This window comes from Capsicum annuum, chromosome 11, assembly GCF_002878395.1.
Source record: "Capsicum annuum cultivar UCD-10X-F1 chromosome 11, UCD10Xv1.1, whole genome shotgun sequence".
In the NCBI taxonomy this organism is placed as follows: domain Eukaryota; kingdom Viridiplantae; phylum Streptophyta; class Magnoliopsida; order Solanales; family Solanaceae; genus Capsicum; species Capsicum annuum.
This window is the reverse complement of record NC_061121.1, coordinates 151,236,193-151,250,348: the sequence shown is the minus strand read 5'-3', so window position 1 is coordinate 151,250,348 and position 14,156 is coordinate 151,236,193.

Here is a 14,156-nt window from a genome sequence, read left to right as displayed (position 1 = left end):
AAACAACAACTTCAACACAAGTTAAAGTCTAAAACAAGAACATCTATAAAGTTACACAACAACTTCAACACAAGATAAAAAATAATCTATCCAAGAAGTGTGTTATTATTTAAGAAATAAGATGAAACAGAAATTTAAAGCCAAGTTCCCCGACTTCACAGAGTTTCCTTAAGAAATAATTCCTCTCATTGTACCCGAGGTTATGAAATTTTCCTCCCAGGATAGAATGACTTTCAATCCAACTATAGTGGTACCTCAAATTATTAGATTCGTTGAACTCACTCAATGGCTAATGATCACACCGAGTTTTTGTAGGGAAAAAGAGTGTTTATGCTATCAAAAATCATGTCTACTTGAGGAATATTTCATCTATTAATAGCCTTAATGTGTCCCTTTGGAAAGGATATATTGGTTCTGGAAAAAAGGCACCTTTTAATGTGCTGGACCTATGCCTGATCTACGGCCACAGATGACACAATCAAATTCCAGTAACTATCTGTGCTACACCTGCACTGGACTTGTCACTTTTTCATCAATTTACAAATAAATTTTGTCCAAGAAATATAGATCTTATCGATCGTTTGACAAATCCAGATCCAAATCAAAAGTCGAAGCCGAAGCCGACCCGAGCGAGTAACGATAACGACGGCGTGAGGCACCTCTTGCTTCTTGTCTCACTTACCATGTGGAGTAAGTGTTCTTTATTATAAACACTTGAAAGTTCCTTTGGTGGGAGAATTAGTGGACTTTCCATTTTTTAGTACACTTTCCATTTTAGTGTGGACTCATTTTTTCTCCACTATTTTTTCCTCTATTTTTCATTCACACACACACCTTGAACCCAACAATACCCCACATGAATGGGGAATGGCTATCTTTTGAAGAATTTATGGACAAGCATGTGATCATTTAATAAAGACTGATTGCATCTGGATATGTGGGTTTCCCTTTGAACTTTCCATAGTGAACATGCATCGGATGCACTCGGTCAATCGGTAGATTTGATATCTTTGAACCATCGAGCTTTAATGTACACCTAGACAACATATGTCAAACAAACATCATTTTAACATTTATGGTTCTCACGATTTTGTTCTTTTCAGCCATGAATACGTCTTTGTTTTATGAGAGCTTAGAGAATAGGCCTTTACTAACATTCTCCTTGAAGTGACTTCCACTTCGCCCTCACATAAGTGATTTCTAAACGTTCAATCCTGTAGAATAAATTATTTGGTCAAATCTGCTAAATTTAGATAATCATTAAAAGACATTTCACACCATAAATCCAATCCTCATTTTCTAAACATTGTCTATATTATGAGAATTGGTTATGTAAATTGACAATGTTGAACCTGTCAGACTCAACTTTGTTTGATCTTCTTGAACCTAGCTCTTGGGATCTCCAGTCTGATTGGTAGAGTTACCGCAATGCTGACTTGTCCTAGGACTTAAACTGTTTCCCTTGGATGTCCTTTTAACACCTTCTCTAGACAGTCCTTTTGTAGGTGGATCCAACACATTATCCTTTGAATTTACATAGTCAACAGTGATAATACCACTAGAGAGAAGTTCTCTAATGGTATTATTTCTCCTTCTTATGTGACAAGATTTACTATTGTACATCATGCTCCCTGTCTTACCTATTGCCGCTTGCTATCACATTGTATACATACCGGTGCTGTTGGTTTGGGCCAATAAGGAATATCTTCCAAGAAATTTTGGAGCCATTCTGCTTTTTCACCGGCTTTATCCAATGCGATAAATTCAGATTTCATTGTAGAGTGAGCAATACATATCTGTTTGGATGATTTCCAAGAGACCGCTCCTCCACCGATACTAACTACATATCCACTTGTGGATTTTTTTTGTTCGATCTGGTGATCCAATTTGCATCACTATATCCTTTAAGTACTACGGGATATTTATTATAATGCAAAGCATAGTCTTGAGTGTATTTAAGATACACCAAAACTCTTTTCATTGCCATCCAATGAGTTTTATTGGGATTGCTCGTGTGCCGACTTAACTTACTAATAGTGTATTCTATGTCTGATCATGTACAATATACGTTAAACATCCCAATACTCTTGCATACTTCAATTGTGAGTCACTTTCACCTTCATTCTTTCGCAGTGCGAAGCTCACATCCAGTGGAGTCTTGGCAATACCAAATTCCATATACTTGAATTTGTCAAGTACCTTTTTGATATAATGAGACTATAACAATGCCAAACATTGTGAATTTCTATGGATTCTTATTCATAAGATCACATACGCAACTCCAAGGTCTTTCATATCAAACTTGCTTTCGAGAATTCATTTCATTGCATTTATGTTAGAAATGTCTGTAAACAAATAATGACTTGGTGATTTGGAGTGTCTTTAATATAAACAGATTTATCACATTCATTAATCTTTGCATTTTTCAACATGGTTTGGTCAAACTTCACATGTCATTATTTAGGTGCTTGTTTTAGTCCATAAAGTGACTTAACAAGTTTACACACCTTATTTTCTTTTTCTGGAACCACAAAACCCTCAGGTTGTTCCATGTAAATTTCTTACTCCAGTTCTCTATTTAGGAATATTGTTTTCACATCCATTTAATGGATTTCAAGACCATATACGGCCGCCAAGGAAATTAACATCTGAGATTGACATTATCTTCGTTACTGGAGAGTATGTATCAAAGAAATCAAGGCCTTCGTTTTGTTTAAAGCCTTTTAAAAAAAGTCTTGCCTTGTATTTATCAATAGTACCATCAGTATTTTATTTTCCTTTTGAAGATCCATTTAAAATCTAAAGGTTTATTTCCTAGAGCAAGATCAACCAAATCACATGTATGGTTGCTTAAGATTTAATTAATCCCACTATTGACTGCCTCTTTCCAAAAGGATGAGTTCGAAGAAGCCATCGCTTCTTTAAATGTTTGAGGCTTATGTTCTAAGAGAAATGTTACAAAATCCAATCCAAATGAAGTTGACGTTCTTTGACGTATATTATGTCTTGGATTCTCATCATTATGTACATCCTCACTTTGTTCATCTCGAGGTTGTTTAGAACCTCCCCCTAGACTTTTCATGTCTAGTTTTATACAGATAAATATGTTCAAAGAATTTAGTATTATCTGATTCAATTATCATATTTTCATTGATATTCGGATGATCAGATTAATGAACCAAAAACCGACATGCTTTACTACTTTAGCATATCTTATGAACATGCAGTTCACCATCTTAGGTCTTATCCTTACTCTTTTAGGCATAGGAACTTGGACCTTTTTTAGACACCCCTACACTTTGAAATATTTCAAGTTGGTTTTCCTTCCTTTCTATTTTTATATAGAATTGATTGTATCCTACTATGGCATACTCTAGTGAGTATTCGGTTAGCCATAAGGATAGCTTCCCCCTATAAGTTTTCCAATAAAACTGAACTTATTAGTAAGGCATTCATTATTTCCTTCAAGGTTTGGTTTTTCCTTTCTGCAATTTCATCAGATTGAGGTGAATAAGGGGCTATAGTTTGATGGACAATTTCATTCTCTACACATATTTCTGCAAAGGGAGATTCATATTCTGTACCTCTATCACTTGTTATAGTTTTTATCTTTTTCTCTAACTGATTTTCAGCTTCAGTTTTGTATTTCCTAAACACATCTATTGCTTCATCTCTACTATTTAGTAAATAGACATAACAATATCTAGTTCAATCGTCAATAAAAGTTATAAAGTACTTTTACCCACTACGTGATGGTGTTGACTTCATATTACAAATTTCATTTTTTATTAAGTCTAAGGGATTGGAATTCCTTTCAATGGACTTATATAGATGCTTATCATACTTTGATTCCACACACGTTTGATACTTTGATTTATTGCGCTCAAAGTTTTGTAAAACTTCTAAGTTAATCAATTTTTGCAAAGTTTTGTAATTGACATATCCTAAACGTTCATGCCATAATTCATTAGACTCAAGAAAGCAAGTAGAAGCAGAACTTTTATTAATTTTAATATTCATTACATTAATCTTATATAGGTCCTCAATGACATAGCCTTTTCCCACATACACTTCTCCTTTTCTAATTAAAACTTTTCAAAAAACAATTACACATTTGAATTCATTTTTATCTAGAAGTGATACAAAAATCAAGTTCTTTCTTAAATCTGGTACATACAGGACATTGTTGAGTGTCAATACTCTGCCTGAAGTCACTTTTAAGCATAATTTTCCTATTCCTTCTACTTTTCCAGTAGCGGAGTTAGCCATGAAAATATTTTTTTCTCCTTGAGCCGGAGTGAACGTTGTGAACAACTCCTTATTAGCACAAACATGGCGGGTGGCACCGAAATCCATCCACCATTCATAAGGAGTTGCCACCAAGTTGCATTCGGATAGCATAGCACACAGATCGTTCATTTGTTTCTTGGACTCAGTAACATTTGCTTGGTCCTTCTTCTTTCCTTTCTTTGGGGAATGACAATCCATAGACTTATGGACAATCTTTCCACAATTAAAGCATTTTTCCTTGAATTTCTTCTTGGGTTGATTGCTTTCATGTCCAGCTTTCTTGTACTTTTTGGAGTTGTGTTCGTCTTCTACAATATTTTCTCCATTTATTGTAAGATTTCCTCTTGATCTTTTTCCCACGGCCTTATTGTCTTCTTCAACGGACAATATTACGATAAGATCTTCGACAGACATCTCCTTACGTTTATGTTTCAAATAGTTCTTGAAGTCCTTCCATATGGGTGGTAACTTCTCTATTGTTGTTGCTACTTGAAATATTTTATTCAAGAGTACACCTACAAAAAGGTTTATTTGAATACTAAGAACAATTTTTAATTGTTCAGCAAAGGTATTTGTCAAAATTATATCTTTCACAAGGAGGTCATGGAATATCACTTGCAGTTCCTGCGCTTAAGAGACAACAGAATTGCTGTCTATCATTTTATATTTCAGGAATCTTGAAACAAAGAACATTTTAGTTCATACATCCTCTGTCTTGTACTTTCGTTCCAGCGCTTCCCATGACTCTTTTGTTGTCTTTGTTCCACTATACACATTGTAGAGATCATCTTGGAGACCACTCAAGATATAGTTCCTGCAAAGGAAATTGAAGTGTTTCCAAGCGTCCACAATCATAAATTGCTCTTGTTCAGAGGTTCCCTTGGGTACCTCTAGAGCTTCCTCAAATGTGAACCTTTGAAGACAAATAGTTGTAAGGTAGAAAAGCATTTTCTACTGACACCTTTTGAAGTCAATACCCACAAATTTTATGGGTTTCTCCGCTGGTTCCATTGCCGACAGAGCATTCGTACGACTTGTTGTGGCAACTCTAGTTGCCGCCACAGTCATTTCAACATCATCCATTTGACTATCCATAGTCATTTTATTTTCACAACAAGACAGTAACTTTAGTATATCAAAATACTATTAATAAATTTTCAGCAACTTTAAACACCTCTTGTTTCTAATTTAACGATGAAGTTTTTATGACTTCCAATTGGTGACTGAGTGATCTTTGACTTTTGATGAAGATTTTATGTCTTCAAATAACTAGTTAAGTTCAAATGGATTAGAAAGTTTAAAGCTTTAATCTCCAGAAACCAAGCTATACATATTCCAGATTATTCCTTAAGATTGTTATTTTCAATGTTTTCGAATACACAAATCTGTATTTAGGAACACAACCACTCGAAAACAAGTTCAAGTCTAAAACAGGAACACCTATGAAGTTACATAACATCTTCAACATAAGATTAAAAATAATCTATCCAAGAAGTGTGTTATTATTTCAGAAATAAGATAAAACAAAAATTTAAAGCCAAGTCCGCCGACTTCATGGAGTGTCCTTAAGGAATAATTTCACTCACTGTACCCGAGGTTATAGAAATTTTCTCCCCGGATAAAATGTCTTTCAATCCAACAATAGTGGAACCTTAAATTATTGGATTCATCAAACTCACTCAATGGCTAATGATCTTAACTAGTTTTTGTAGAGAAGAAGAGTGTTTATGCTGTTAAAAATCGTGTCTATACCTGGGGAATATGTCAGGTATTTATAGACTTAATGTGTCCTTTTGGAAATGATGCATTGGTTCTGGAAAAAGGAACCTTTTCAATATAGTCACGTCACCTGCTCCCAGTCTGTGCTGGACCTGCGCCTGATTTGCGGCCACAGGTGACACTATCAAATTTCAGTAGATTTCTATGCTGGAACTGTGGCTGTAGGTCTCCAAAAGTGCGCGTAGGTCACTTACTTGCACAAAATAGTATGCCTTTTACCTTAAAGGGTCGCATCCCTTCGAGGTGCTTTGTGTATACGTTTACATGGCATCCAAAATGCGCTCACACATGGAGAAAAATATTTCTACCATATTTTTTGTACTAAAATTTCACTTGTTCATCTAGTTTCAAATTAATTTTGTCCAAAAGAGCAAAATCCAAATCCAAAGCCGAAGCCGAAGCTGAGCCGAACTAGCAACGATGACGACGGCATAAGACACCTCTTGGTTCTTGCCTTACTTACCATATAGAGTAAGTGTTCTTTATTATAAACACTTGAAAGTTCCCTTAAGTGTTCTTTATTATAAACACTTGAAAGTTCCCTTCTCCCACCAATGTGGGAGAATTAGTGGACTTTCTATTTCTTAGTACACTTTTCTTTTTAGTGTGGACTCATTTTTCCTCCACTATTTTTTTCATCCATTTTCCATTCACACATATACCTTGAACCCAACACTTTATAATTTTATAAAAAACCTGCCATTCACATGAGTATTACACAATATAAAGTAATGCTGAATATATTGGATTGAGTTATAGGAAAGCAAAAATCGTAATCTTATGATACATTAAATAATGTTTTGCATTTTAAAGTGCAAACAAGAAACTTGAAAGTGAAGCAAAAAAGAACTCCATAATGTACTGAAAAGCCACATACACTATCCTTTGGTGGATTTCAATATAACTCAAACCAAAAACTTCTAATTTTATGAAAAATATCAAGATGATAAACCTGCACCTACACTCACATACCCCTACTCTGAGACTTTGTGAACGGTCTGTGGTGATAAGAGTGCAAGTGCAACCTTTGTATAAGGACTCCTGTGATGATGACTTCTAGGTGAAATATCATTCTTTTTCACAACCTTCTAGGTTTCTTCATGCATATTATTGTTAATAGTAGAATCAATAGCCTTGATGAGATGTTCACAAGTCTCCTCTTTTTCCTTCTAATCATCCATTGACCAATTGTAATTATCAGGTTTATGGTTGGAATGACTAACTCTGTGTCCATCATCATTCAAATCACATTGGAAATAATTCATTGTATATTTATCTTTAGATCTGTCTAGCTTTTTCAGGGTCTTGAAAGAGGAGAAAATGATGCGTTAATTGTTCATAAACCAACACAAACCTCTTTTGACCTTTATGGTGTTTATCCTTTCTTCTAGCCTCATCTTTCTCTAGTTTCTTGTGACTTTTTCTCAATGCTCTTCTTGTTTTATACTCAGTTATTCAGAGGATTTATAAGCTACATTTTACAGTTTATTCTTGGCAAAATAGTTGGATTTAGACTAGTATTCTCTACTTTAGTAGAAGGGGATGTTGTAAAAGTAAATTTTGCATAAGGAATAGGAGTTGTAATCCCCTCAAATTTAAACCACTCTATCCACATCCACTCTGTCACATCTATTATGTTCCATACCAATAAAAATATCATAAATAAAGCTCTCTCATAGGCCAAAGCAGATAAGGTGGTTGAATAATCAGTAGGGGAATTTTATGCTCATCACGCATTACAGTTTCCACTCCTTTATTTCATTCAACACCTTCCTCAAAAATCTTTTTCATACTCAGCAAAACATCAATATATCAAAAATTTAATAGTAGCACCACCAAGCGGTTCAAGGGGATATAGACCTGCAGGAAGCACTTCCCTCACAATATTTATACCACTAATAGAATCAACATCAACAAAATCAACACCAGTGAGTATAAAGAGGTTAGGGAGGAGATGTAAATATTTGTTATCTTCTAATTGTTCAAAGTATTCATTTTTTCAGCTTTTACTTATTGTTGTACTAGAGAATTACTGTAACACCTCAAAAGTATCAATGACTCCATTTTAGAGAAAACACAAAAAACTAATTAGAAAGCAAAAAATTGTACATAGAATGACCTAGGCAATGAGTCGTCGTTAGGACCAATGACTCATTGGGTGAGTTATCCTGAGGATTTTCCAAAAAATTCTAAAGAAAGAAAATCATCCTAGTGGTAACTATGCATGATGATGAGTTATTATTTATCATGGCGAGTCATCATGGGTCCCATTATGAAGAATTTTAGTGAATGTCCACCCCTTTGGAAACAACTGATGATGATGAGTTATTATTAAATACAACGAGTCATTCCAATACTCGTTTAGAGAGCTAAGTACAAAAGTCTTGGTAAATAAAAATCCTACTCATTGATGACCCTTGACAATGAGTCATTTTATTTTATAAGGAGCTATTGTGACCACCCATTGTTATTATGCACCAAATTAGTCCTCTTACAATGACTCAGAGTGATTATGAGTCATTAAGATACTCTTCTATCGAAATTCAATAGTCATATTCAATTTTCTTAGGGGCTTTCTGGTGCTTTCCTATGCTTTTATCATCTATAATACATTGTTTAGGACTACTCTATGCGGAATTAAAAAGGTTAAGTCGATTAATTATCCCCATACTCTTTTAGGAAATAGAAATAAAGAGGGGATTCTTCTCATCTTAGAGAAAACTAGAGGTCCTTCTTAGCTAGAACTCCCCTTTAGGCATGTGCGGTTTCATCAATGAGTATCCTTTCACCCATTGAGTCCCAAATAACTTAGATTTTCTCAATTTATTTACAAATTAAAGTTAGGGTATTTACATAAGTTCATAATTTCAATATGATTTCAGTTCTGTCATGATTCCCAGAGCATAATTATTTATTTTTCTTGATTTTGGCATCTTGCACAATGTAAATTTTTTTAAATAGATACATAGATTTACTTCATAGAATTTTTATATGAATATATTTTTATTCATTAAGATTAGTATGTTATGATCACATAATACCAGTAAATTAATAATTTTAGCATAAAAAATAATCTGACCTCAGTTTATGACTTAACTTTTGTTAGTTTGATTTTAAGAATACTTTCAAATAAAGCATATTCTAACTCAATTTTAAGTAAATTAGTTTGTTGAGGTATCAATATAAATAGTATGGTAGTAGAATTTAGCACCCAGTTGGATTGGGGTTCAGCGCACCAATGTCCCAGAATAATGTCCCACTATATCACTATTTTTCCTTCTCAATTATGCTTTAGTTTAGTGGTGACACAAATCATGCCACGAAACCTTGACAAGGTGTATTAGGCTATTTCAGTAGGGTGTATCTATGAAATTGCATGTTTAGCTCACCTGGTTTATATTGGTTAATAGACTCTCTCATAATTACAGATTCATACCTAGTATTTATTCATGGCCCTTACTTAAGTTTAATTATTTTAAAATATACCTTTTTAGGCTAACCATTCCTTGTTTGTTTATATGAATTTAAAAATAGTGCCTTTGTACTTCATTTCATCTTATGCTTTTAGTTTTGCATTTAAATTTGATTATCAGTACTTTTCAACATGGTTAATTATATACACTGTCATATCTCACGTGCTCAGTACATTCAAAGTATTGATTGGAGAATTTCTTTTGTGTTTACTCATAGTATGATATAGGTTTTGACACTCAACATCAAACTCACGTGTAGCATGATCCAGTACCCATCAATATAAGATTATTGGTGAGTACTAATCCTACAAGGATAAGATAATCATATTATTTTATTTACTATTATTTCAGTTTTTAGATAGTTAGAGTTGGGGTCTTGTTCTAGCAACTCATCTTCTGTTAGAGGCTTTTAGACAATTAGTTATTTCAGCTTATAGTTTGTTTTTCAGACCAGTGGCTATTTTAATCAACAAAGAAAATTGTTATTAAGTTAGACAAGTTTTGTATTTAGTATTTTATATATATTCAATATTTTAGGGTCATTACAGACCATGGGTTATCTTAGGGTTACTTGTGGCTCTAAGCACCATGCTATGACTAAGGTGTTATCTTGGGTTGTGAAAAAATTTGTATCAAAACATAAAGTTTAAAGTGTCTGAGGGTGTCTAAAAATCACATTAGGTTGAGACTCGTTCATTGGTGTAAAACATGAACACTTATGAAGAAGAGGCTATGAAAATTTTTAGGAAAGTCTCACTTCTTTTATGTTTATATCGAGTGATAGAGAATTAATGTCATTCTAATTTATGCTCTAAACATTAATAGAAAATGCCTCCCAGAAGATCTAATAAATGAAAAAATCCTAATGGATATACAGTTGCTATGAGTGTTAGAGACTTCACTTGAATGAATCCTCCAATGATCCATGGTTTAAAGGTGGAGGAAGTTTGATAGAATATCATTAATTAGATTTAAAACATCACTTGGATCATGGGTATTACTCTAATAGTGAGCGCAGATGTAGCAACCTATTAGTTGAAAGGTATGGCTTAGACTTGGTTTAAGTAATGGAAAGAGGGTAGACATGCAAATGAAACTTAGTTATTTGGGATGAGTTTATGGCTATTTTTTTTAGATTGGTTCTTTACCTATTAGTTAAGGGAAGCTAAGGTTGAAATGGCCATCAACATGAAGTAGTAAAATATAATAGTGAAATAATACACTTTGAAGTTTACCTAACTCTCCAGCTATGCTCCAGAGATAGTTGCTATGCCAAGGGCTTATATGTGTAATTTGGTATTTGGAGACATTGGTCAAATAGTGCAAGATCACTATGCTTCTTAGAGATATGGATATATCTAGAAATATGACTCATGCTTAGTAGATTGGGGAAGAAAAGATAAAGGAGAGACAAAAGCAAATAAAAGGGTTATAATGGGTGACTTTAGCTACTCTGAGCATAGGTCGGTTGGTGGTAACCATTTTCAATTTCAGTAGAGGTATTAAGCTCTAACACCCTTTCCAGTCTGTACACAATCCCTAATACGTTGTCATGATCAAGAAAATAGACCTCTAGGCTTTATGTCTTAGGGTAGAGTTTCATTCTTTACTTTTCAGTACGTCCTAAGTGTAGAAATAATCATCAATGTAAATGTCATCTGGGTTTTGCTTTGGATGTGGTAAGATAGGACATAAGTGACAAAGTGCCCCTTATTGGATAATGAAATATGGGTAATAAGGATTAGTCTACTACACCAATATCTCCGTATGTTTCCCAACTCATCAGGGTGATTCATCTAATGTAGGAGGTAAAAAGTACCAAATTGGGTTCTATGTTTTACAAACTCGATAGGATCAGGAGGGTTCCCCTGATGTAGCTATTGGTACATTGTGGGTTTTTTTTTATTGATGTTTAAGCATTATTAGATCCTAAAGGCATACCCTCCTTTAAGACTATTAATATTATAGTAGATTTTGGTGTCAATCACAAAATCCTTCTTAGTATCTACTCCTATTAGTGACTGAGTTAACGCTAAATAACTATAAAAAAATTACCTAGACCCAATTTTCAAGAAAATACCAATAGTTGATTTATCAGAGTTAGAAATGACTGATTTTAATGTCATTTCTGGTATGGACTTGTTACATTCATGTTATTCCTTATTTAATTAATGAAACACAATCATTAAGTTTTAGGTTTGAATGAACTAGTCATTGAATAGAAGGGGGTACTTCAGTACCTATAGGTCAAATTTTCTCCTACCATAGGGCTAGAAAAATGATCTCAAAATGTTGCATCAACTATGTTGTTTGTGTTAATACTTCCAAGTCAAAAACCCCAACTCTTTAGTAGGTTTTAGTTGTTAATGAATTCCTAGAAGTTTTCCCTAAATATCTATGCAGAGTCCCTCACGCATGAGAGATAAAGATTGGAATAGAACATTTAGTACATACCCATTCTATCTCAATTCCCCCTCACATATTAGCTCTACCGAGCTTAAGAAATTAATGGAATAGTTGAAGGATCTCTTATCCAAAATTTTCATCATACCCAAAATCTCCCAATTAGGTACTCTAATTTACTTTATATTCAAGAAAGATGGTTCCCTCAAAATATAGATCGATTACTATCAGTTGAACAAAGTCACAATAAAGAATAAGTATCACATTCATCGGATGCTCGTTACTTCTCAAAGATAGACCTCAGATTTGACTATTATCAACTCTGAGTTAGAGACTGTAACATTTTGAAGCCCACATTCAAAATTTAATATAGTCACTAAGAATTTGTTTTTATGTCTTTTGACTAACGAATGCTCCTAGAGCTTTTATGGACTTGATGAACTAAATTTTTGAGAAGTACTTGGATATGTTCATCTCATCTTTATAGATAAAGTGCTTGTTTATTCTTAAAATTGGGATGCAGAATATTTGAGAATTGTCTTACAGACTCTCAAAGATCGCTAGTTATTGGTTAAGATCAAAAAGGTGTGAACACTACTTGGATTCATTAAAATTTCTTGGTCACGTTATTTGTAGTGAGGGCATTCAGGTTGATCCTTAATTGACAGAAGTAGTTAGGATTTTCCTAGACTCATCTCTCTATTAGAGATTAGGAGTTGGTTAAGTTTAAAAAATTCCTACAGATGGTTTGGTGAAGGATTTTCATCTATTACTTTTCTTATGTCTAGGTTGACTCACAAGAAATTTAAATTTTAGTAGTCCAATGCTTTGGGAAGATTTTCAAGAGATGAAGGTTTGACTCACTTTTTTTTTTAATCTACTAAAGGGTCTAAATGGCTTGATATTTATTTTGATACTTCCAGAGTTGGATTTCATTATGTATTTATGCAACATGGTAAGATTATAACTTATGTATTCAGATAGGTCAACCCTTATAGGAAGAGTTAATTGACTCATGGTCTTGAGTTTGTTGTAGTTATTCTTATCTTAAAGAATTAGAGGCACTACCATGATGGAGTTCATATAGATGTGTTTAGGAATCATAAGTGTCTTCAGTATGTGTTTAGTTTGAAATATCTAAATCTTCGTCAGAGTCGCTGGCTAGAGCTATTGAAAATTTTGATGTGAGTTTCTTATACCATTGGGGTAAAGCAAATGTAGTGGCTGATGCAATTAGTAGACTTTTGATAGGTATTATTTCTCAAGTAAAAGATGAGAAGTAGGAGATAGTTTGTGATGTCCACAGACTTTCTAAATTGAGAATTTGGTTGAATGATACATCCAAGGTAGTGTCATGGTTTATAATTATTTATAATCATATTTAGTGGCAAAGATAAAGGAAAAGCAGGATAATGATCCTACTGTGCGTAAGTTAAAGGAAATAGTCCAAAGTCATAAAGTTAATATTTTCTCGTATGGGGGATATGGTGTTCATTATTTTCATGGCAGATTTTATCTTCCAGATGTTAATAACTTGAGACAATGGATGTTGATAAAAGCATATAATTCACGATATTATATTCACCCAAGATACACTAAGAAAAATCACGACTTATGTGATGTCTTGGTGGAATTATATGAAGATAGATATCACAGAATTTGTGGCTGTGTCCAAATAGCAAGTACATTATGGTTAAGATCTAGAGATCATGTGGTAATACTTAGAATATCAACATCCCTATGTGAAAGTAGGAAGTGATGAACATTAACTTCATTACAAGGTTACTTTGTGTACATAAATAACATGATTCTATATGGGTTATTATTTACTAGATGGCTACGTTAGCACATGTCCTGCTAATTAACTCTATATATTCTGGTGGAGACTATGCTAGAATCTAGCTTAGAGATCTGGTCAAGTGACATAGAGTCCCCTTGACTATCATTTTGAATAGGGGTACTCAGTTTACTTTGTAATTCTAGAAGTAATTTTAAAAGGGCCTTGGTACCATAGTTCACCTCAGCTTAGGTTTTCACCCCTAGACATATGCTCAGACAAAGGACCATTCAAAATTTAAAATATATATTCATAGCTTATGTTATTGACTTTAAAGGTAGCTTGTATGATCACTAGATTCTCATTGAGTTTTCCTAAAACAACAGTTATCACTCCAATATTCAAATGGCTTCGGTTAAAGTTCTTTATGATAC